Raw genomic sequence first — 23,562 nt, 5'->3', positions numbered from 1 at the left:
GCTCAGCCTCCAGGACGGACTTCACAAAATGGCCAGGGGGCTCTGGGCTGGAATAATGCAGGCTTGTTTGCCAAGGGGAAGGACGGGGGTAACCGAGTCAGAGCACAGACTGCCAGTGCCTGGAGAACCATGCTGAGGCCCAGCGCCGACGGGGTCGGCAACTGGGAGGGCGCATCCTGCCGGGATCCTGTGAGATGGTGGCTGGTGATTAATGCTGAAGCTCACACTGCCCAGAAGGCTTCTGGAAATAAACATGCTCTCATAAACACAGGAACATCCTGAGAAGACAGTCAAACGAGGCTGCGAGACAAACGCGGGGCACGCGGCCCACCGCCCATCAGAAAGCACCCCTCACACCCACTCCCCTTGTCACCACGGCTGCCTGGCCTGTCAGTGGTGACAGCGAGTGGCCTGCTTTCCTGACCGCTTGGCCAGTGGCCAAAAGTCAGGGCTGAGGTTGGCACTTGTTCACCAGTGCTGTCCAGGGGACAGCAGGTGCCACAGAAGGATCTGCGGGGCCTCCTTGTGTCTGGCCAGAGGGACAAGATCTGCAGAGGGGTGTGGGGGTGCTGATCCTGCACCCAGGAAGTACACTGGCTAACTGGCCATCCTTTCCTGGAATCCCTGAGAACCAGCAAGATGGGGACCTTGACATTGGGGGCCGGACTGAGCCACCCCATGTCTCTTCTGAGTCTTGTCTTTCTGCCTGTCCTCCTGACAAGGTGGCGCTCTGAGCATTTTCATCTGGAGACAGGAAGACAGAGGCTCACAGGGGCAAAGTGACCTGCCCAAGGCCACACAGCCACAGCCAGGAGGGGCTCAGACTCCATGTCCAGCCCCTTCCCACTGGGACATGGCCTGTAGCTGCAGAAGGCCCCAGCTGCAGCCCACAGAGGGTTCTCGGGAGTCATTCTGACTCCAGAACCAGGGAGAGCAGGAGAGCCCCAGGCCCCACATCTGCAACTGATAGCTACTGATAAAAAAAAAAAAAAAAAAAAAAATAGGCATATCCAGAGCGGCCCAGGGCCAGAGTATCGTTCTTGAAGGCAGAAGGTGAGTCAGCTGGCCTCCTTCTTGCCAGGGTGGGTGGGATCCTGGTCCTCAGCCCCTGACACAGCACTGGTGCATTTGGGGGACCCCGCAGCCCTTAAAACAAGCTCCTGGACCCCCTTGCCAGTCACTTGGCATACCTTCTCCCTTCTGGCTGCCAGGATTTCTTCAATATTCCTCTTCCCATCCAGGTCCGAGAACCACCCCAGGTTGTCGAGGGTGGTGTGGTGGGTCTGGCAGCCAGGACAGGTCACAATGACCACACCCTGGTGATAGGCAAGCTTGGAGATATGCTTGGAGTACCTAGTCCCACAGCCAATGCAGGTGAAGACTAGCTGGTAGTGCGCGGGCGCGGGTCCCTTGTCGGAGCTGGAGGGACGCCAGCCCCAGCCCCAGCCCCAGGCCCGCCTTCTCCCTGCAGCCTCCAGGCAGGCACCGAGCCCCCAGTAGCCACCTCAGGCCAAGCCTCCAGTAGTCGCGCGCCTCTCAACAGTCTCGGCAGGCGGCTCAGCGCTGTCCACAGCAGCCCGCCCGCAGGCCCCACCCGCCACGATCTGCGCAGCGGAGACCGACCCCCGCCCCTGCTCTCCCCGCGCGGCAGAGGCCGCCTCCGGACCAGACTGTCCAGCCGCAGCCGAAATCGCCCCCCGCCCCATGCCCCGGCTCGACGGCGCGGCCGAGAACGACCCCAGACCCGGCTCTCCCCGCGCCCCGGCTCTCCCCGCGCGGCAGAGGCCGCCTATGGACCACACTGTGCAGACAAAGCCGAGATCGCCCCTCGCCCCACAAGCCCCGGCTTTCCCGGCACGGCCGAGAATGACCCCCGCCCAGGCTCTCCCCGCCCCAGCTCTCACCGCCCGGCCGAGGACGCCCCCCCACCCCGGCTGTCCCGCCGCAGCCGAGATCACCCCCCGCCCCATGCCCCGGCTCGACGGCGCGGCAGAGAACGACCCCTGACCCGGCTCTCCCCGCCACACCTCTCCCCGCCTGGCTGAGGCCGCCCCGGCCCCGGCTCTCCCCGCCCCAGATCTCCCCGCCCAGCCGAGGCCGTCCCCCGCCCCAGCTCACCCCGCACAGCCGTGACCGCCCCAACCGGGCTCTCTGCTCCTGGCCCAGCCCTTCCCCTGCCCCTGCTCCGCAGATTTCTCCCCTCCTCTTCTGGCCCTCCCCGCAGGGCCCATACCGCCCCTCCCACCCGACCCAAGCTCCGAGCTCGGCCCAGGCCACGCCTTCGACCCCTTGGAAGCAGGCTTCCCTAGGCTGTTGCTTTAAAGATGGTTTTGAAGGAAAAAAAAGGAAAAACAGAAAAGAACATAAATACAAAACAGAAACAGACTCATACAAATAGAAAACAAACTTGTGGTTGCCAACGGGGAGGGGCGTGGGACGGGACAGACTGGGAGTTGGAAATGTGCACACACTGACAGGCAGATGCAGAATAGATGAACAACGTTATACTGTATAGCACAGGGAAATACATACAAGATCTTGTGGTAGCTCACAGCCAAAGGCATTGTTCCAATGAATAGGTGTATGTTCATGTATCACTGAAAAATTGTGCTCTCCACGGGAAATTGACAAAATTATAAAGAAAGATTCATTAATTGCCCAAATACCTGTCTATATAAATCAACCTTTTGAAATAAAATACCAAAAAGTGGAGGGGGAAATAAAAGCTGCGGATTATTTCCATAGCATCCCGGTGTGTTTGACGACGTGGAATGACCCTATTTGTTCCTTCAGCGAGCATTCGTTGAACGCCTCCTATGCGCCTGATACTGTGCCTGGTGCCCAAGAAATCTTCCCTGTCCTGAAAAAGCGTACAGTCGGACATGGAAATGAGCAGCTACAGCAGCGTATGAGCAGTTCTGTCATACTCACCCGGGCCCCGCTAGTTCAGACATGATCACAATTTGGGGAAGGACTGAGATAAGGACTGCATTCGTGGTAGTCTAGAAAGCATGTCGTCTAAGCAAGCTGAAAGACAGAGCATTAAGCATTCCTCCACCTAAAAGTACAAATGGCTTCAAGGGCCCTAAGAGCATCCATTGACATGCTACAGCAGTGAAGGCAGAATCCACTTTAAGGAGCAGAGAACACACAAAACACTCACCTTACAAGGGCAAACCTCTGACTGCCCCGTTGCCATCCCACTTGAGGGAGTGGGACCTATAGGAAGGAAAAGTGACCTGAAAGTAAAAAGGTAAGTGGTAATATGATAAGGCTGAGAAAGGGCCAAATGAGCAGCCGTGGCAATGACACAGTGGCTTCAGTGAATCAGTGTCATGTGAGCTGCCTGAACATGTAAACCGCAATATCTCAGTGGCTTAATACAATCCCGGGCTTTTCTTCACTTGCGTAACGTCCAAAATGGGTTTATCTTCCTTGGTGGGTAGCTATTCTCCTAGCCAGAGTTCGGGTTCCAGGTTCTTTTTATCCGCTGAATCGATCATCTTCGACATATGGCTTCTCAGCTCTCAAGGACGTGAAGGAGTACGTATGGGAGATCTTTATGGGCTGCGCTGAAGTTCACATGCCACCGTTAGACCTCAACACCTGACCAAGCCCGACTGCGAGGGAGGCCGGGAAATGGAGTCCAGCTGCATCTGTGCCCACGAACAGGAGGCAGTGACCTTGGTAAGCAGCTAGGCCAGAGCGCCACACGGAGCTAGAGGTAGAGGCCAGCTCCCTGTGGGTGGGCACCCTCTCTCGGCCTCACCTTGCTATCTCTGATGCCGAGTTGAGAATCGTGGGCCCCCTGGTCATGAGGTCCCTACTGTCATTTGCTCCATGCCATGCTGCCCGTGGCCTTGCTCTCTCTCACGTCCCCAGTGTATTCCATCAGAGCACTTATTACTTCCTGATTACATCCTTCCTTGTCATTCAGTTTACTCGCTGGCCTTCCTCCTACCTGGACGGAACCTCCATGAAGGCAAGGAAGCAGCCAACGAGATGGTCACGCCACTCTAGTGATGTCAGCCACCATCTGCCCATCTGTCCCTGGGTCACTGCATATCCAGCTGGAGAAGTTCAGCGTGCCAGACTGTGTAATCAGAGAAGTGGACAGTTTTCCTGCTCCCAGGACTGTGCTACTGAGTGTGCACAGTGGACACAGGCTGTCTATAATCCCAGTTCCAGCCCTGCTACCTGCATGGCCTTGACTCATGAGCTCTAAACTTCCAGCAAGGGCCTCAGACTTTCTCATTCGGTTTGCTTTAGAAAACTGAAACCCTCAGACCTCAGGATGCTCTTGCCCATTTCTCCTGTGTGGGGACAGTTTCCTACGGGCGACACAGAGTGTGACCACTGGTTTACACACACACACACACACACACACACACACACACACAAAGACACACACAAAGACACCCGTGTAAAATGACATTGAATAAGAATTATCACGTCACATCATAAGAGGAACAGCCGTGGAGGAGGAAGTCAGAGGAAGATAACTTGGGTCGCAGGCAACACCTCCAGGTGACATCACTCTCCACTTTTTTAGGCCTTATTCCACTTGCACCTGAGGACGTCCCTAGAAGTACTTGCTAGAATCATTCCCACTGTGCAGCTGGGGAGACACACCGGCCTGGACACACACCAGGACTTCCCCAGGATGGAGAACAGGTAAGAATGAGGAGTGGAGTCTGGAAGCCAGGGCGTCTCCTCAAAGCTGCATGCAGACCCTCCCCGGCAGCTCTAGAGACGGCGGGGCTGCTATAACTGTGCAAGATGCGGGTTTGCGTGGAGGAGGGCGTGAGCAGGCAAGCGGCCCAGAGGGCAGTGTGTGGAGGTGTTGTCTGAGGAGGGGGTTCCAGGAAGTGGACCCCAGGAAGTGACATCACATCCTTCACAGACCCCAACCGAATTGGAACCTGGTTACCAGGCACCCACATTCTAACGACAGCTCCAGAGCCAGCGCACTTGGCTGGAGACAGTTGAAGACACAGGATGTTCTCCTCTTGTTTCCCGGTCTCCCGGGGCTTCTCCGCCAGGAAGCCCTGGACTGCGAGGTTCTTCGGTGGCTGTAGGCGTCTGTGGAACCCTCCACCCAGGCGCCTGTGGCCTATTTTGAGGAGGTCACCTAAGGTAACACAGGGTGGCCTGGAGAAGGCCAGTCTGGGACCGGCCTCCGTTGGGGGCCCTCCCTGGGCAGGCCCACTTTCCCTCATCTCCATGTCGCTGAAGAGGGACTTGAGAGGAGGTGTCCCCTCTGGGCAGGAATGGCTTGTTGAACACTTGGTAACCTGGTGGTCCTGTCATGGCCGCACCCAAGGACAGGGCTGAGAAGGGGGAAAGAGGACTCCTGAGGGGCATCTTCTCTGTGTCAATGGGAATACAAGGCTCCCACTTTGTCAGCTTTTCTGCCCCTGAAGGAGGTCTGTGCAGACAGTGGTGGATGTGTGTCACGACTGGAGATGACTTATGGGTCGGAGAACCAGACAGGGCTCTGAGGCTCCTGCCTGGCCTCTGGGCACTGTATTTACAGGACTCAACACACGGGACGGGACAGGACCTGGTCCATGGAGATCCCCGCTCCACCTCCCTGCAGGAGGCGCAGGTGCCCCACGACAGCAGCAGAGCCCAGGACGCGCTGAGGGTGAGTGCGAGCGAGGAGACTCCACACCCAGGAAGCCCCGGGCCCCACTGCTGCCCCGCTTCTCCCCTGGGCTGCCTCTTAAGGGAGCTGCTGGCAAAGGGTTCTGATGCCCCGTCTCCACCATCTGCCGTCACAACCCAGGCCCTGCCTTGGCCAGATGCAAAGTCAGTGCCCAAATATGAGTCCGAATCTCAGAAAGAGACTCGGACAGAACTTCAGTATATGTAAAGTCACGGGTGTTTCTGCATTTTTCTTCATGTTGTCCTGTTTCTTCTCCATCCCAACGTGTCCACATTAACCTGAAGATCCTGAGCCCTCCCACCCCAGGCTCAGCCGCTGTGTTCTCATCCCTAGAATGGGATGTTGTGACCCGCAGGCACAGGGATGAAGTGGTGCGTGCAGGGAGGGGCCGGCACTGCGGTGCTGACACAGGGATCTGAGACACTGATGCATTTCACCATCGCCCTTCGCCCCTGGTACTGGTGGTGCTGAGAATCTTGGATCTGCTCAGGGCTCCCCTGTTCCACCTCAGGCACAAGAGCTTGAGGCTTGAGGATTCGGTCTAACCTCCAGCCCCAAGTGCCTGGGGGTCCCCGGTGCTGCCTCTGACTCACGTCTCTCCTCTTTCCACCCCAGGGGGGAGCTGGACCATCAGGGAGCAGGGATGAGGCCTACAGGGCGTGGAGCCTCCAGCGACACAGGCTGGAGAAGCTGGTGGCAAAGCTGGTGCCTGCCGTCCTGGGCGGCCACCCCTCCTATGTGAACACATTTCTGGGCAGTTATCGAACATTTGCCACCGCCCAGCAGGTGCTGGACCATCTGTTCCGAAGGTGAGCACTCTGTCTTCATGGGACATTGGGGACCTGGCCACCTACCAGCAGTGCCATGAGGCATTGTTCCTCTACCTCTTTAAGCCTCAGTTTCCCCTCTGCACACTGGGGTCAAGAGAGGATCAGGCCCTAGGAGGGTAGGAACAGAGGGAGACCTTCATGGAAGGTGCTCTCCGGGGACCTGGCTCACGGAAAGGGCAGCTGGCAGGGCTGTGGTTGTGCGAATTTGTCGTTGTCCTCCTGCCCAAGAGCTAGCGTCTGCCTCCTGTGTCACTGGGACTTTGGCCTTGGGTGGAACTGTTTTCCCATTTCAAAGGGGATCTGTGACGCCATTAGCTGTCCCTGTCCTGGGAGAGTGAGAGCAGGGATCCCTGGGAGGGACAAGTGGGGTCCCAGGCCCACTCAGATGTGCGCTGTGGGGCCGGGTGGGCTCACTCACTCATTCCCCCAATGTATAGGAAGGGCCCCCAGGGACAGGGGCTTTTCTAGGAACAACCATCATTTAATGCATCGAGCAGACATCAGCCCTGCCCTCCAGGGCTTCCATTCTCTCGGGTGTCACACTGTCACACTAGACAGCACATCCAGCTCGTGTGCTCGGGACAGTCCATGTGATGCCTTCCTGCTCTCCTCTAGATACGGATGCATCCTCCCTTTTACTGAGGAGGACGGGGGACCCCTGCACCAGCTGAAACAGTGAGTCTCTTGGATTGAAGCGGGAAGGACTCCTTCCCCAAACAGTGTGTGAAGCTCTGGGCTCTCTGGTTGGGCAGAGGTGGGCGGAATCCTGGATCCCACATATCCTGCGAGTCTGGCTTGAGAGCAGAAGTCCTAGGGCTTCCCCTGGCAAAGAGGAGACGAGACCCAGAGAGCTGTGGGTGGGACTGTGGCACTGTGAGGGGCATCTGGGAGGTCAGAGGACAGAGTCAAAACTGAAGAAAACCCACAACCATCCCCTATCCATCCCATCCCTGCCCTCATGCACTTTGGGAGGCACAGAACACAAGGGGTGGAGAGCATCCTGCCCACCATCAAGTGGAGCCTCAATGATGGGGACTCAGCTGCTGCTCAGGGGACCCAGTGAGCCTCAGGGGACAGCTGAGCCCATCCTGATGATGCTGAGTGGCAGGGGCAGAAGGAGACCCAGGCGGGGTCCCTGGAGGATTCTGCAGCCAGCAGGTGCAGGAGCTAAAGTCTGAGGAGTGTGCAGGCCCGTGGGCAGCCTGGAAGGCCGACACAGCCTGTCTGTTCCCTCCTGGCTCAGGCACTCATAGAGCAGCTCCCGTGTCCCTTAGAGGGCAGTGCCCAGAGCGCACAGCCTGCCTGTCCTCTCAGAGGTGCCATCCAGTGGGGAGGGGCAGGGAGAGGGACATAGCAGTGTGACAGGTGTCCCTGAAGCGGTGGACAGGTGGTCACACCATTGAGCCAGGGCTGTCCCTTCAGAAGGCTGGTAGCAGCGCGTCCTCTGTGTCCAAGCCCGCCTCTGCCCACACTGCCAGCTGAGATGGGACATGGAGCAGAGCCGGCCTCTGGATGGGCAGGAGCCAAAGGCAAAAAGGCCCAGGTCCCCGCAGAGCTACCCTGGGAGCCCAACGTGGTAGGAAAGGCCAAGCCTCTGACTCTGGTGTCCCCCTGACTAACCCCAGGGCCATGGCCTCCATCCTGGGCACCTGGCTGCTCCAATTCCCAGACGATTTCCACCAGCCTCCAGAATTCCCATGCCTTAAGACCATTGTCACTTACATAGAGCTCAGCATGGCTGGCTCAGACCTGGAGCAGCAGGCCCACCTCCTCCTGACACAGCTGGAGCAACTGGAGCTCCCAGAGGCAGACAGTGATGGTGAGGAGGATGCAGGGTGGGGGATCTGTTGGGTGGGCGGGGGGAAGGCACTGGACCACACAGAGCAGAGTCTGGGAAGACTCCCTGGGGGTGGAATCATGGAGTGAGATTTGATTGAGTAGCAGTGAGGGCTCCCCTGGCTTTGGGAGACACGTGGGAAAGCAGTCCTATTGATAAGAGTTTCCCTTCTTGGAGCTACAGCACCAGCTCCAGAACCCGCTGGGGAAACCCCTCTGCATGGAGAGCCAGCTCCAGCTCTCCTGCCTGCGACAGCGCCAGAGCCAGAGTCAGACACAGAGCCAGAGCAGAGGGACGTGCTGTAAGTATCAGTCAGGCTCTGCTGCCTCCCGTCGCCTTCAGGGCCGGGACGCCCACTGTTCTTGAGGTGTCTGTGATTTACAATTCCGGATGATTCTTAGAGGTGATAACATATTCCTTGCGGCCTGTTGTGTCTGTGTTTTATTCTTAATATAAACATCAAAGTGCCCTACATGCCTCTGTTTGGATAGACTCACTCCTCTGCACCAGACACACAGGGCGGGGATGTGGACAAGTGACCCCAGCACGTTCCCACTCTCTCCCTGCAGGTCCTGTGAGGCAGCGGCCTCCTCTCTCTTGTCTGCTGTGGACCCAGGGCCCAGCTCAGGGCCTCCATCAACACTCCCTGAGACCCCACCCTTGGTAAGTGGCCGGTCATGTCATGATCAAGACAAGGACTTAGAAGGCAACCCCAAATTTTGATCTTAGAGGATTGGTTTTTGTCCAGCAGTAAGACTGATGTTGTGTTTGTGTGAATGTTGCCTGTTTGTCCGACATCCATGGAGCCAGCAGCTCACATGCCATTCCCCATACGGCCACCAGAGGGAGGGGTGTCACTGCTTCTGAGAAACACTGTTCCATTCCAAAGTGCTCCTTCCCAATTTAGCCCTCCTCAGAACATGTTTTAGAGAGTGAGGATTTCTTTAAGCTATAGAGGTTTGGTTTTTTTCTTCAATCTCGTTTCAGGTCTAAGCTCAAACAGAAGTTGGCCACTGAGTGGAAGTTGTCCCTTGGGATACACAGACATGTGTTATTCTGTGTCCAGCCCCCATCTGCGTCCACCTCTGTCCCTTCCTCTCTCCCTACAGCCGTCTGTGTTTGTAAATATCTATTTAAATAAAAGACTTTGACAATCAGTGCAATGTAGTAGAGATATTTTAATTCATGTTGCCTTGTGTGTGTGTGATGTAGATTTGGGTAGAAAGAGGTCTGCTCACAGGACACTGGGGTTGTCCCTGAATCCCTAGGAGACAATTAAAGTGGGGCAGCAGGTCTCAGTGGGAGTCACTCACCGGGGAAGATCTCCTGCTCAGCACAGCCAAGGTGGGTCCTCATGGACTTCTATCCCCAGAGCACTGAGTCTGCTTTCGCCTGGGGCGCTTTGCTACAATCCTGTGTATCCTAAAGTGTCAGAAGAAAGAACAGTGATGATAAGAACTGTGGGAGAGGGACAGGTTTTGATTTCAATTACCTGCTCCTCTACCTACAACGGCTTTCCTTGGATTGTATTATAACGAACGCTCAGCCACGTGGGAGCAGAGTCTATGCATGGTTTTGAGTATATTACAGGTCTCCAGCCCAGCACTTGGCCAAGAAGATGGACGTGTATTGCTGAATGAATACAGTTGCGAGGGAAGATAGGACAGGTTCGGGAATGTATTTGAAATGGGGGCTCTCCTGGAGCTGTCCCGACAGGAGGTCATCATACATAGGCACCTTCCTCACCTGCCAGGCCCTTTACTCCTGAAGACCTTCCCACAGAGCCCCTCAGCCAGGACCCACCTGATCCCAGGGCTCTCCCACGTCACATCTCAGCAGCTGCTCTCACTTCTTTTCTCATTTTGGCCCCTTTGACTGTCCTAATGTGTGGCTCTGCACTCTCGGTCTCAGGGGACACCTCGGATTCCCTCAGGGATCCAAAGTCAGAATATTAGATCCTATGGACCTGAAGTTTCACGATGGGACTGAATTTAGGAATCAGTCACCACATGGAGAAACACCGCTCTGCATGACTGTCATAATGGGGGAGGGGGTTTCCCTTGAACAATCTATGATAAAATCCATGGCATAAAAGAAGCATGTTTTCCTTGCAATGAGCATCCCTACTAAATTGAGCCATTTCTCTCATGAGGTTCTATAAGACCTGACGCACAGCATGAGGAACAGAGGGAAGTGATACTGTGCTATAATGCGATATATAATGGTGTGATACTTCTAAACATTGTTATTAGCCAGTTGGGCTAGAATTATTTTTAAAAGAACATTGTTTGAATATGACCCTTTAAATTAGTCGTGTTTCCATGAAATTCAGAAGATGGTGGTGAATTCATCCATTTCCTTCTCGGCATTCATTGAGATGCTCCTGTTTTTTCTCCTCACACTCTTAATGGAATGGAGTACAGTCATGCATTTTTCTAGGGTGAAGCCATCGTGCATTCCAGGAATCTTTCCCACTTGTTCATGGTGGGCAATTCTTCTTACACAGATGGATATGAGTGGCTAGTATATAGGTACATTTCTGCCCTTTCTGCCTCAGCTCAGCCTTCCTGAGCCCTGGTAGGGTGGCCGGTGATGGCCAGGACACAACACTGAACCACAGAGGTTTCTGCCTTCTCATTAGCCATGATCATTGTTCTTACTAACCCCTGATGCTTGATTTACACAGTCATGACTGTCAGACAGACTTGCACTCACCCGTTCCCCACCTCGTGTCTCACTCTCCACTCGTTCCTTCTGGGAGTCATTCACTTCTTCCTTCATTCCACCCGTCCTCACTCTCAGTGACAGCCTGACAGCGGCAAACTGTCTGAGTCTCTTGGATCTGAACACAATGTTATTTTGCTTTTACTCCTCAGTCATGGCTGAGAAGGAAAAATATATGGACATTCCTGTGATGTGTCCCTTCACATCTGAGATGTCTTTCTGAAGTCATGAAGTCAGTGGCAGCCTGGCCTCGCACAAAGGTGGCTCACTTGGACCACTGGGCCCTGGCTGGGCTGAGAAGCATCCGTGCAGATGGGGCACTGCCCTTGGAGGGGCATCAGCAGGGCCCTCGCGGGTCAGGGGGCAGGGGAGGGGAAAAAGTGGCAAGAGCCTCTCCTGTGGTTTCCATGGGGAGCAACAGGGAGGCAGGACTAGCAGGTGGGAGGAATCGGCATCTCTGGGTGGAGGGGCTGCCCCTACTTGTCTGTCCCGGCCCTGGGTGTGCTCACTGGCATCTTCTACTGTCTCTAGGAACTGACTAGCCCTGGGAGGGGCAGCCCCTCCAGGGTCAGTGGACCCAGAAGTCAAAGTGCCAGAAAACACACAATAAAAAACGGCTAGCACTCATGTCCAAACCACAGGCCTCCTCCGTTTCTGCATCCATGGAGTGTGGGATTGGTCTCAGTGGCACTCCAAGGCCCAGCCCTGCACTCTCAGAGTCCAGCCAGCTCCCAGGACCTCCCCAGATTCTGGTCCTAACCGTCTGGGGTCAGCAAGGCAGCCATGCCAATACCCAGCCCTGCAGCTCAGGCATTTCAAGGCCAGCGGGTCACCTGGGGCCTCTGTGGCACATGAGAGCAGGCCGTGGTGGGGCTGCTGGCTCAGCCTCCAGGACGGACTTCACAAAATGGCCAGGGGGCTCTGGGCTGGAATAATGCAGGCTTGTTTGCCAAGGGGAAGGACGGGGGTAACCGAGTCAGAGCACAGACTGCCAGTGCCTGGAGAACCATGCTGAGGCCCAGCGCCGACGGGGTCGGCAACTGGGAGGGCGCATCCTGCCGGGATCCTGTGAGATGGTGGCTGGTGATTAATGCTGAAGCTCACACTGCCCAGAAGGCTTCTGGAAATAAACATGCTCTCATAAACACAGGAACATCCTGAGAAGACAGTCAAACGAGGCTGGGAGACAAACGCGGGGCACGCGGCCCACCGCCCATCAGAAAGCACCCCTCACACCCACTCCCCTTGTCACCACGGCTGCCTGGCCTGTCAGTGGTGACAGCGAGTGGCCTGCTTTCCTGACCGCTTGGCCAGTGGCCAAAAGTCAGGGCTGAGGTTGGCACTTGTTCACCAGTGCTGTCCAGGGGACAGCAGGTGCCACAGAAGGATCTGCGGGGCCTCCTTGTGTCTGGCCAGAGGGACAAGATCTGCAGAGGGGTGTGGGGGTGCTGATCCTGCACCCAGGAAGTACACTGGCTAACTGGCCATCCTTTCCTGGAATCCCTGAGAACCAGCAAGATGGGGACCTTGACATTGGGGGCCGGACTGAGCCACCCCATGTCTCTTCTGAGTCTTGTCTTTCTGCCTGTCCTCCTGACAAGGTGGCGCTCTGAGCATTTTCATCTGGAGACAGGAAGACAGAGGCTCACAGGGGCAAAGTGACCTGCCCAAGGCCACACAGCCACAGCCAGGAGGGGCTCAGACTCCATGTCCAGCCCCTTCCCACTGGGACATGGCCTGTAGCTGCAGAAGGCCCCAGCTGCAGCCCACAGAGGGTTCTCGGGAGTCATTCTGACTCCAGAACCAGGGAGAGCAGGAGAGCCCCAGGCCCCACATCTGCAACTGATAGCTACTGAAAAAAAAAAAAAAAAAAAAAAAAAAAAAAAAAAAAAAACATAGGCATATCCAGAGCGGCCCAGGGCCAGAGTATCGTTCTTGAAGGCAGAAGGTGAGTCAGCTGGCCTCCTTCTTGCCAGGGTGGGTGGGATCCTGGTCCTCAGCCCCTGACACAGCACTGGTGCATTTGGGGGACCCCGCAGCCCTTAAAACAAGCTCCTGGACCCCCTTGCCAGTCACTTGGCATACCTTCTCCCTTCTGGCTGCCAGGATTTCTTCAATATTCCTCTTCCCATCCAGGTCCGAGAACCACCCCAGGTTGTCGAGGGTGGTGTGGTGGGTCTGGCAGCCAGGACAGGTCACAATGACCACACCCTGGTGATAGGCAAGCTTGGAGATATGCTTGGAGTACCTAGTCCCACAGCCAATGCAGGTGAAGACTAGCTGGTAGTGCGCGGGCGCGGGTCCCTTGTCGGAGCTGGAGGGACGCCAGCCCCAGCCCCAGCCCCAGGCCCGCCTTCTCCCTGCAGCCTCCAGGCAGGCACCGAGCCCCCAGTAGCCACCTCAGGCCAAGCCTCCAGTAGTCGCGCGCCTCTCAACAGTCTCGGCAGGCGGCTCAGCGCTGTCCACAGCAGCCCGCCCGCAGGCCCCACCCGCCACGATCTGCGCAGCGGAGACCGACCCCCGCCCCTGCTCTCCCCGCGCGGCAGAGGCCGCCTCCGGACCAGACTGTCCAGCCGCAGCCGAAATCGCCCCCCGCCCCATGCCCCGGCTCGACGGCGCGGCCGAGAACGACCCCAGACCCGGCTCTCCCCGCGCCCCGGCTCTCCCCGCGCGGCAGAGGCCGCCTATGGACCACACTGTGCAGACAAAGCCGAGATCGCCCCTCGCCCCACAAGCCCCGGCTTTCCCGGCACGGCCGAGAATGACCCCCGCCCAGGCTCTCCCCGCCCCAGCTCTCACCGCCCGGCCGAGGACGCCCCCCCACCCCGGCTGTCCCGCCGCAGCCGAGATCACCCCCCGCCCCATGCCCCGGCTCGACGGCGCGGCAGAGAACGACCCCTGACCCGGCTCTCCCCGCCACACCTCTCCCCGCCTGGCTGAGGCCGCCCCGGCCCCGGCTCTCCCCGCCCCAGATCTCCCCGCCCAGCCGAGGCCGTCCCCCGCCCCAGCTCACCCCGCACAGCCGTGACCGCCCCAACCGGGCTCTCTGCTCCTGGCCCAGCCCTTCCCCTGCCCCTGCTCCGCAGATTTCTCCCCTCCTCTTCTGGCCCTCCCCGCAGGGCCCATACCGCCCCTCCCACCCGACCCAAGCTCCGAGCTCGGCCCAGGCCACGCCTTCGACCCCTTGGAAGCAGGCTTCCCTAGGCTGTTGCTTTAAAGATGGTTTTGAAGGAAAAAAAAGGAAAAACAGAAAAGAACATAAATACAAAACAGAAACAGACTCATACAAATAGAAAACAAACTTGTGGTTGCCAACGGGGAGGGGCGTGGGACGGGACAGACTGGGAGTTGGAAATGTGCACACACTGACAGGCAGATGCAGAATAGATGAACAACGTTATACTGTATAGCACAGGGAAATACATACAAGATCTTGTGGTAGCTCACAGCCAAAGGCATTGTTCCAATGAATAGGTGTATGTTCATGTATCACTGAAAAATTGTGCTCTCCACGGGAAATTGACAAAATTATAAAGAAAGATTCATTAATTGCCCAAATACCTGTCTATATAAATCAACCTTTTGAAATAAAATACCAAAAAGTGGAGGGGGAAATAAAAGCTGCGGATTATTTCCATAGCATCCCGGTGTGTTTGACGACGTGGAATGACCCTATTTGTTCCTTCAGCGAGCATTCGTTGAACGCCTCCTATGCGCCTGATACTGTGCCTGGTGCCCAAGAAATCTTCCCTGTCCTGAAAAAGCGTACAGTCGGACATGGAAATGAGCAGCTACAGCAGCGTATGAGCAGTTCTGTCATACTCACCCGGGCCCCGCTAGTTCAGACATGATCACAATTTGGGGAAGGACTGAGATAAGGACTGCATTCGTGGTAGTCTAGAAAGCATGTCGTCTAAGCAAGCTGAAAGACAGAGCATTAAGCATTCCTCCACCTAAAAGTACAAATGGCTTCAAGGGCCCTAAGAGCATCCATTGACATGCTACAGCAGTGAAGGCAGAATCCACTTTAAGGAGCAGAGAACACACAAAACACTCACCTTACAAGGGCAAACCTCTGACTGCCCCGTTGCCATCCCACTTGAGGGAGTGGGACCTATAGGAAGGAAAAGTGACCTGAAAGTAAAAAGGTAAGTGGTAATATGATAAGGCTGAGAAAGGGCCAAATGAGCAGCCGTGGCAATGACACAGTGGCTTCAGTGAATCAGTGTCATGTGAGCTGCCTGAACATGTAAACCGCAATATCTCAGTGGCTTAATACAATCCCGGGCTTTTCTTCACTTGCGTAACGTCCAAAATGGGTTTATCTTCCTTGGTGGGTAGCTATTCTCCTAGCCAGAGTTCGGGTTCCAGGTTCTTTTTATCCGCTGAATCGATCATCTTCGACATATGGCTTCTCAGCTCTCAAGGACGTGAAGGAGTACGTATGGGAGATCTTTATGGGCTGCGCTGAAGTTCACATGCCACCGTTAGACCTCAACACCTGACCAAGCCCGACTGCGAGGGAGGCCGGGAAATGGAGTCCAGCTGCATCTGTGCCCACGAACAGGAGGCAGTGACCTTGGTAAGCAGCTAGGCCAGAGCGCCACACGGAGCTAGAGGTAGAGGCCAGCTCCCTGTGGGTGGGCACCCTCTCTCGGCCTCACCTTGCTATCTCTGATGCCGAGTTGAGAATCGTGGGCCCCCTGGTCATGAGGTCCCTACTGTCATTTGCTCCATGCCATGCTGCCCGTGGCCTTGCTCTCTCTCACGTCCCCAGTGTATTCCATCAGAGCACTTATTACTTCCTGATTACATCCTTCCTTGTCATTCAGTTTACTCGCTGGCCTTCCTCCTACCTGGACGGAACCTCCATGAAGGCAAGGAAGCAGCCAACGAGATGGTCACGCCACTCTAGTGATGTCAGCCACCATCTGCCCATCTGTCCCTGGGTCACTGCATATCCAGCTGGAGAAGTTCAGCGTGCCAGACTGTGTAATCAGAGAAGTGGACAGTTTTCCTGCTCCCAGGACTGTGCTACTGAGTGTGCACAGTGGACACAGGCTGTCTATAATCCCAGTTCCAGCCCTGCTACCTGCATGGCCTTGACTCATGAGCTCTAAACTTCCAGCAAGGGCCTCAGACTTTCTCATTCGGTTTGCTTTAGAAAACTGAAACCCTCAGACCTCAGGATGCTCTTGCCCATTTCTCCTGTGTGGGGACAGTTTCCTACGGGCGACACAGAGTGTGACCACTGGTTTACACACACACACACACACACACACACACACACACACAAAGACACACACAAAGACACCCATGTAAAATGACATTGAATAAGAATTATCACGTCACATCATAAGAGGAACAGCCGTGGAGGAGGAAGTCAGAGGAAGATAACTTGGGTCGCAGGCAACACCTCCAGGTGACATCACTCTCCACTTTTTTAGGCCTTATTCCACTTGCACCTGAGGACGTCCCTAGAAGTACTTGCTAGAATCATTCCCACTGTGCAGCTGGGGAGACACACCGGCCTGGACACACACCAGGACTTCCCCAGGATGGAGAACAGGTAAGAATGAGGAGTGGAGTCTGGAAGCCAGGGCGTCTCCTCAAAGCTGCATGCAGACCCTCCCCGGCAGCTCTAGAGACGGCGGGGCTGCTATAACTGTGCAAGATGCGGGTTTGCGTGGAGGAGGGCGTGAGCAGGCAAGCGGCCCAGAGGGCAGTGTGTGGAGGTGTTGTCTGAGGAGGGGGTTCCAGGAAGTGGACCCCAGGAAGTGACATCACATCCTTCACAGTCCCCAACCGAAATGGAACCTGGTTACCAGGCACCCACATTCTAACGACAGCTCCAGAGCCAGCGCACTTGGCTGGAGACAGTTGAAGACACAGGATGTTCTCCTCTTGTTTCCCGGTCTCCCGGGGCTTCTCCGCCAGGAAGCCCTGGACTGCGAGGTTCTTCGGTGGCTGTAGGCGTCTGTGGAACCCTCCACCCAGGCGCCTGTGGCCTATTTTGAGGAGGTCACCTAAGGTAACGCAGGGTGGCCTGGAGAAGGCCAGTCTGGGACCGGCCTCCGTTGGGGGCCCTCCCTGGGCAGGCCCACTTTCCCTCATCTCCATGTCGCTGAAGAGGGACTTGAGAGGAGGTGTCCCCTCTGGGCAGGAATGGCTTGTTGAACACTTGGTAACCTGGTGGTCCTGTCATGGCCGCACCCAAGGACAGGGCTGAGAAGGGGGAAAGAGGACTCCTGAGGGGCATCTTCTCTGTGTCAATGGGAATACAAGGCTCCCACTTTGTCAGCTTTTCTGCCCCTGAAGGAGGTCTGTGCAGACAGTGGTGGATGTGTGTCACGACTGGAGATGACTTATGGGTCGGAGAACCAGACAGGGCTCTGAGGCTCCTGCCTGGCCTCTGGGCACTGTATTTACAGGACTCAACACACGGGACGGGACAGGACCTGGTCCATGGAGATCCCCGCTCCACCTCCCTGCAGGAGGCGCAGGTGCCCCACGACAGCAGCAGAGCCCAGGACGCGCTGAGGGTGAGTGCGAGCGAGGAGACTCCACACCCAGGAAGCCCCGGGCCCCACTGCTGCCCCGCTTCTCCCCTGGGCTGCCTCTTAAGGGAGCTTCTGGCAAAGGGTTATGATGCCCCGTCTCCACCATCTGCCGTCACAACCCAGGCCCTGCCTTGGCCAGATGCAAAGTCAGTGCCCAAATATGAGTCCGAATCTCAGAAAGAGACTCGGACAGAACTTCAGTATATGTAAAGTCACGGGTGTTTCTGCATTTTTCTTCATGTTGTCCTGTTTCTTCTCCATCCCAACGTGTCCACATTAACCTGAAGATCCTGAGCCCTCCCACCCCAGGCTCAGCCGCTGTGTTCTCATCCCTAGAATGGGATGTTGTGACCCGCAGGCACGGGGATGAAGTGGTGCGTGCAGGGAGGGGCCGGCACTGCGGTGCTGACACAGGGATCTGAGACACTGATGCATTTCACCATCGCCCTTCGCCCCTGGTACTGGTGGTGCTGAGAATCTTGGATCTGCTCAGGGCTCCCCTGTTCCACCTCAGGCACAAGAGCTTGAGGCTTGAGGATTCGGTCTAACCTCCAGCCCCAAGTGCCTGGGGGTCCCCGGTGCTGCCTCTGACTCACGTCTCTCCTCTTTCCACCCCAGGGGGGAGCTGGACCATCAGGGAGCAGGGATGAGGCCTACAGGGCGTGGAGCCTCCAGCGACACAGGCTGGAGAAGCTGGTGGCAAAGCTGGTGCCTGCCGTCCTGGGCGGCCACCCCTCCTATGTGAACACATTTCTGGGCAGTTATCGAACATTTGCCACCGCCCAGCAGGTGCTGGACCATCTGTTCCGAAGGTGAGCACTCTGTCTTCATGGGACATTGGGGACCTGGCCACCTACCAGCAGTGCCATGAGGCATTGTTCCTCTACCTCTTTAAGCCTCAGTTTCCCCTCTGCACACTGGGGTCAAGAGAGGATCAGGCCCTAGGAGGGTAGGAACAGAGGGAGACCTTCATGGAAGGTGCTCTCCGGGGACCTGGCTCACGGAAAGGGCAGCTGGCAGGGCTGTGGTTGTGCGAATTTGTCGTTGTCCTCCTGCCCAAGAGCTAGCGTCTGCCTCCTGTGTCACTGGGACTTTGGCCTTGGGTGGAACTGTTTTCCCATTTCAAAGGGGATCTGTGACGCCATTAGCTGTCCCTGTCCTGGGAGAGTGAGAGCAGGGATCCCTGGGAGGGACAAGTGGGGTCCCAGGCCCACTCAGATGTGCGCTGTGGGGCCGGGTGGGCTCACTCACTCATTCCCCCAATGTATAGGAAGGGCCCCCAGGGACAGGGGCTTTTCTAGGAACAACCATCATTTAATGCATCGAGCAGACATCAGCCCTGCCCTCCAGGGCTTCCATTCTCTCGGGTGTCACACTGTCACACTAGACAGCACATCCAGCTCGTGTGCTCGGGACAGTCCATGTGATGCCTTCCTGCTCTCCTCTAGATACGGATGCATCCTCCCTTTTACTGAGGAGGACGGGGGACCCCTGCACCAGCTGAAACAGTGAGTCTCTTGGATTGAAGCGGGAAGGACTCCTTCCCCAAACAGTGTGTGAAGCTCTGGGCTCTCTGGTTGGGCAGAGGTGGGCGGAATCCTGGATCCCACATATCCTGCGAGTCTGGCTTGAGAGCAGAAGTCCTAGGGCTTCCCCTGGCAAAGAGGAGACGAGACCCAGAGAGCTGTGGGTGGGACTGTGGCACTGTGAGGGGCATCTGGGAGGTCAGAGGACAGAGTCAAAACTGAAGAAAACCCACAACCATCCCCTATCCATCCCATCCCTGCCCTCATGCACTTTGGGAGGCACAGAACACAAGGGGTGGAGAGCATCCTGCCCACCATCAAGTGGAGCCTCAATGATGGGGACTCAGCTGCTGCTCAGGGGACCCAGTGAGCCTCAGGGGACAGCTGAGCCCATCCTGATGATGCTGAGTGGCAGGGGCAGAAGGAGACCCAGGCGGGGTCCCTGGAGGATTCTGCAGCCAGCAGGTGCAGGAGCTAAAGTCTGAGGAGTGTGCAGGCCCGTGGGCAGCCTGGAAGGCCGACACAGCCTGTCTGTTCCCTCCTGGCTCAGGCACTCATAGAGCAGCTCCCGTGTCCCTTAGAGGGCAGTGCCCAGAGCGCACAGCCTGCCTGTCCTCTCAGAGGTGCCATCCAGTGGGGAGGGGCAGGGAGAGGGACATAGCAGTGTGACAGGTGTCCCTGAAGCGGTGGACAGGTGGTCACACCATTGAGCCAGGGCTGTCCCTTCAGAAGGCTGGTAGCAGCGCGTCCTCTGTGTCCAAGCCCGCCTCTGCCCACACTGCCAGCTGAGATGGGACATGGAGCAGAGCCGGCCTCTGGATGGGCAGGAGCCAAAGGCAAAAAGGCCCAGGTCCCCGCAGAGCTACCCTGGGAGCCCAACGTGGTAGGAAAGGCCAAGCCTCTGACTCTGGTGTCCCCCTGACTAACCCCAGGGCCATGGCCTCCATCCTGGGCACCTGGCTGCTCCAATTCCCAGACGATTTCCACCAGCCTCCAGAATTCCCATGCCTTAAGACCATTGTCACTTACATAGAGCTCAGCATGGCTGGCTCAGACCTGGAGCAGCAGGCCCACCTCCTCCTGACACAGCTGGAGCAACTGGAGCTCCCAGAGGCAGACAGTGATGGTGAGGAGGATGCAGGGTGGGGGATCTGTTGGGTGGGCGGGGGGAAGGCACTGGACCACACAGAGCAGAGTCTGGGAAGACTCCCTGGAGGTGGAATCATGGAGTGAGATTTGATTGAGTAGCAGTGAGGGCTCCCCTGGCTTTGGGAGACACGTGGGAAAGCAGTCCTATTGATAAGAGTTTCCCTTCTTGGAGCTACAGCACCAGCTCCAGAACCCGCTGGGGAAACCCCTCTGCATGGAGAGCCAGCTCCAGCTCTCCTGCCTGCGACAGCGCCAGAGCCAGAGTCAGACACAGAGCCAGAGCAGAGGGACGTGCTGTAAGTATCAGTCAGGCTCTGCTGCCTCCCGTCGCCTTCAGGGCCGGGACGCCCACTGTTCTTGAGGTGTCTGTGATTTACAATTCCGGATGATTCTTAGAGGTGATAACATATTCCTTGCGGCCTGTTGTGTCTGTGTTTTATTCTTAATATAAACATCAAAGTGCCCTACATGCCTCTGTTTGGATAGACTCACTCCTCTGCACCAGACACACAGGGCGGGGATGTGGACAAGTGACCCCAGCACGTTCCCACTCTCTCCCTGCAGGTCCTGTGAGGCAGCGGCCTCCTCTCTCTTGTCTGCTGTGGACCCAGGGCCCAGCTCAGGGCCTCCATCAACACTCCCTGAGACCCCACCCTTGGTAAGTGGCCGGTCATGTCATGATCAAGACAAGGACTTAGAAGGCAACCCCAAATTTTGATCTTAGAGGATTGGTTTTTGTCCAGCAGTAAGACTGATGTTGTGTTTGTGTGAATGTTGCCTGTTTGTCCGACATCCATGGAGCCAGCAGCTCACATGCCATTCCCCATACGGCCACCAGAGGGAGGGGTGTCACTGCTTCTGAGAAACACTGTTCCATTCCAAAGTGCTCCTTCCCAATTTAGCCCTCCTCAGAACATGTTTTAGAGAGTGAGGATTTCTTTAAGCTATAGAGGTTTGGTTTTTTTCTTCAATCTCGTTTCAGGTCTAAGCTCAAACAGAAGTTGGCCACTGAGTGGAAGTTGTCCCTTGGGATACACAGACATGTGTTATTCTGTGTCCAGCCCCCATCTGCGTCCACCTCTGTCCCTTCCTCTCTCCCTACAGCCGTCTGTGTTTGTAAATATCTATTTAAATAAAAGACTTTGACAATCAGTGCAATGTAGTAGAGATATTTTAATTCATGTTGCCTTGTGTGTGTGTGATGTAGATTTGGGTAGAAAGAGGTCTGCTCACAGGACAGAGGGGTTGTCCCTGAATCCCTAGGAGACAATTAAAGTGGGGCAGCAGGTCTCAGTGGGAGTCACTCACCGGGGAAGATCTCCTGCTCAGCACAGCCAAGGTGGGTCCTCATGGACTTCTATCCCCAGAGCACTGAGTCTGCTTTCGCCTGGGGCGCTTTGCTACAATCCTGTGTATCCTAAAGTGTCAGAAGAAAGAACAGTGATGATAAGAACTGTGGGAGAGGGACAGGTTTTGATTTCAATTACCTGCTCCTCTACCTACAACGGCTTTCCTTGGATTGTATTATAACGAACGCTCAGCCACGTGGGAGCAGAGTCTATGCATGGTTTTGAGTATATTACAGGTCTCCAGCCCAGCACTTGGCCAAGAAGATGGACGTGTATTGCTGAATGAATACAGTTGCGAGGGAAGATAGGACAGGTTCGGGAATGTATTTGAAATGGGGGCTCTCCTGGAGCTGTCCCGACAGGAGGTCATCATACATAGGCACCTTCCTCACCTGCCAGGCCCTTTACTCCTGAAGACCTTCCCACAGAGCCCCTCAGCCAGGACCCACCTGATCCCAGGGCTCTCCCACGTCACATCTCAGCAGCTGCTCTCACTTCTTTTCTCATTTTGGCCCCTTTGACTGTCCTAATGTGTGGCTCTGCACTCTCAGTCTCAGGGGACACCTCGGATTCCCTCAGGGATCCAAAGTCAGAATATTAGATCCTATGGACCTGAAGTTTCACGATGGGACTGAATTTAGGAATCAGTCACCACATGGAGAAACACCGCTCTGCATGACTGTCATAATGGGGGAGGGGGTTTCCCTTGAATAATCTATGTTAAAATCCATGGCATAAAAGAAGCATGTTTTCCTTGCAATGAGCATCCCTACTAAATTGAGCCATTTCTCTCATGAGGTTCTATAAGGCCTGACGCACAGCATGAGGAACAGAGGGAAGTGATACTGTGCTATAATGCGATATATAATGGTGTGATACTTCTAAACATTGTTATTAGCCAGTTGGGCTAGAATTATTTTTAAAAGAACATTGTTTGAATATGACCCTTTAAATTAGTCGTGTTTCCATGAAATTCAGAAGATGGTGGTGAATTCATCCATTTCCTTCTCGGCATTCATTGAGATGCTCCTGTTTTTTCTCCTCACACTCTTAATGGAATGGAGTACAGTCATGCATTTTTCTAGGGTGAAGCCATCGTGCATTCCAGGAATCTTTCCCACTTGTTCATGGTGGGCAATTCTTCTTACACAGATGGATATGAGTGGCTAGTATATAGGTACATTTCTGCCCTTTCTGCCTCAGCTCAGCCTTCCTGAGCCCTGGTAGGGTGGCCGGTGATGGCCAGGACACAACACTGAACCACAGAGGTTTCTGCCTTCTCATTAGCCATGATCATTGTTCTTACTAACCCCTGATGCTTGATTTACACAGTCATGACTGTCAGACAGACTTGCACTCACCCGTTCCCCACCTCGTGTCTCACTCTCCACTCGTTCCTTCTGGGAGTCATTCACTTCTTCCTTCATTCCACCCGTCCTCACTCTCAGTGACAGCCTGACAGCGGCAAACTGTCTGAGTCTCTTGGATCTGAACACAATGTTATTTTGCTTTTACTCCTCAGTCATGGCTGAGAAGGAAAAATATATGGACATTCCTGTGATGTGTCCCTTCACATCTGAGATGTCTTTCTGAAGTCATGAAGTCAGTGGCAGCCTGGCCTCGCACAAAGGTGGCTCACTTGGACCACTGGGCCCTGGCTGGGCTGAGAAGCATCCGTGCAGATGGGGCACTGCCCTTGGAGGGGCATCAGCAGGGCCCTCGCGGGTCAGGGGGCAGGGGAGGGGAAAAAGTGGCAAGAGCCTCTCCTGTGGTTTCCATGGGGAGCAACAGGGAGGCAGGACTAGCAGGTGGGAGGAATCGGCATCTCTGGGTGGAGGGGCTGCCCCTACTTGTCTGTCCCGGCCCTGGGTGTGCTCACTGGCATCTTCTACTGTCTCTAGGAACTGACTAGCCCTGGG

The sequence above is a fragment of the Camelus bactrianus genome, chromosome 11 (genome assembly GCF_048773025.1).
Source record: "Camelus bactrianus isolate YW-2024 breed Bactrian camel chromosome 11, ASM4877302v1, whole genome shotgun sequence".
NCBI lineage: Eukaryota > Metazoa > Chordata > Mammalia > Artiodactyla > Camelidae > Camelus > Camelus bactrianus.
This window is presented reverse-complemented; position numbering follows the sequence as displayed.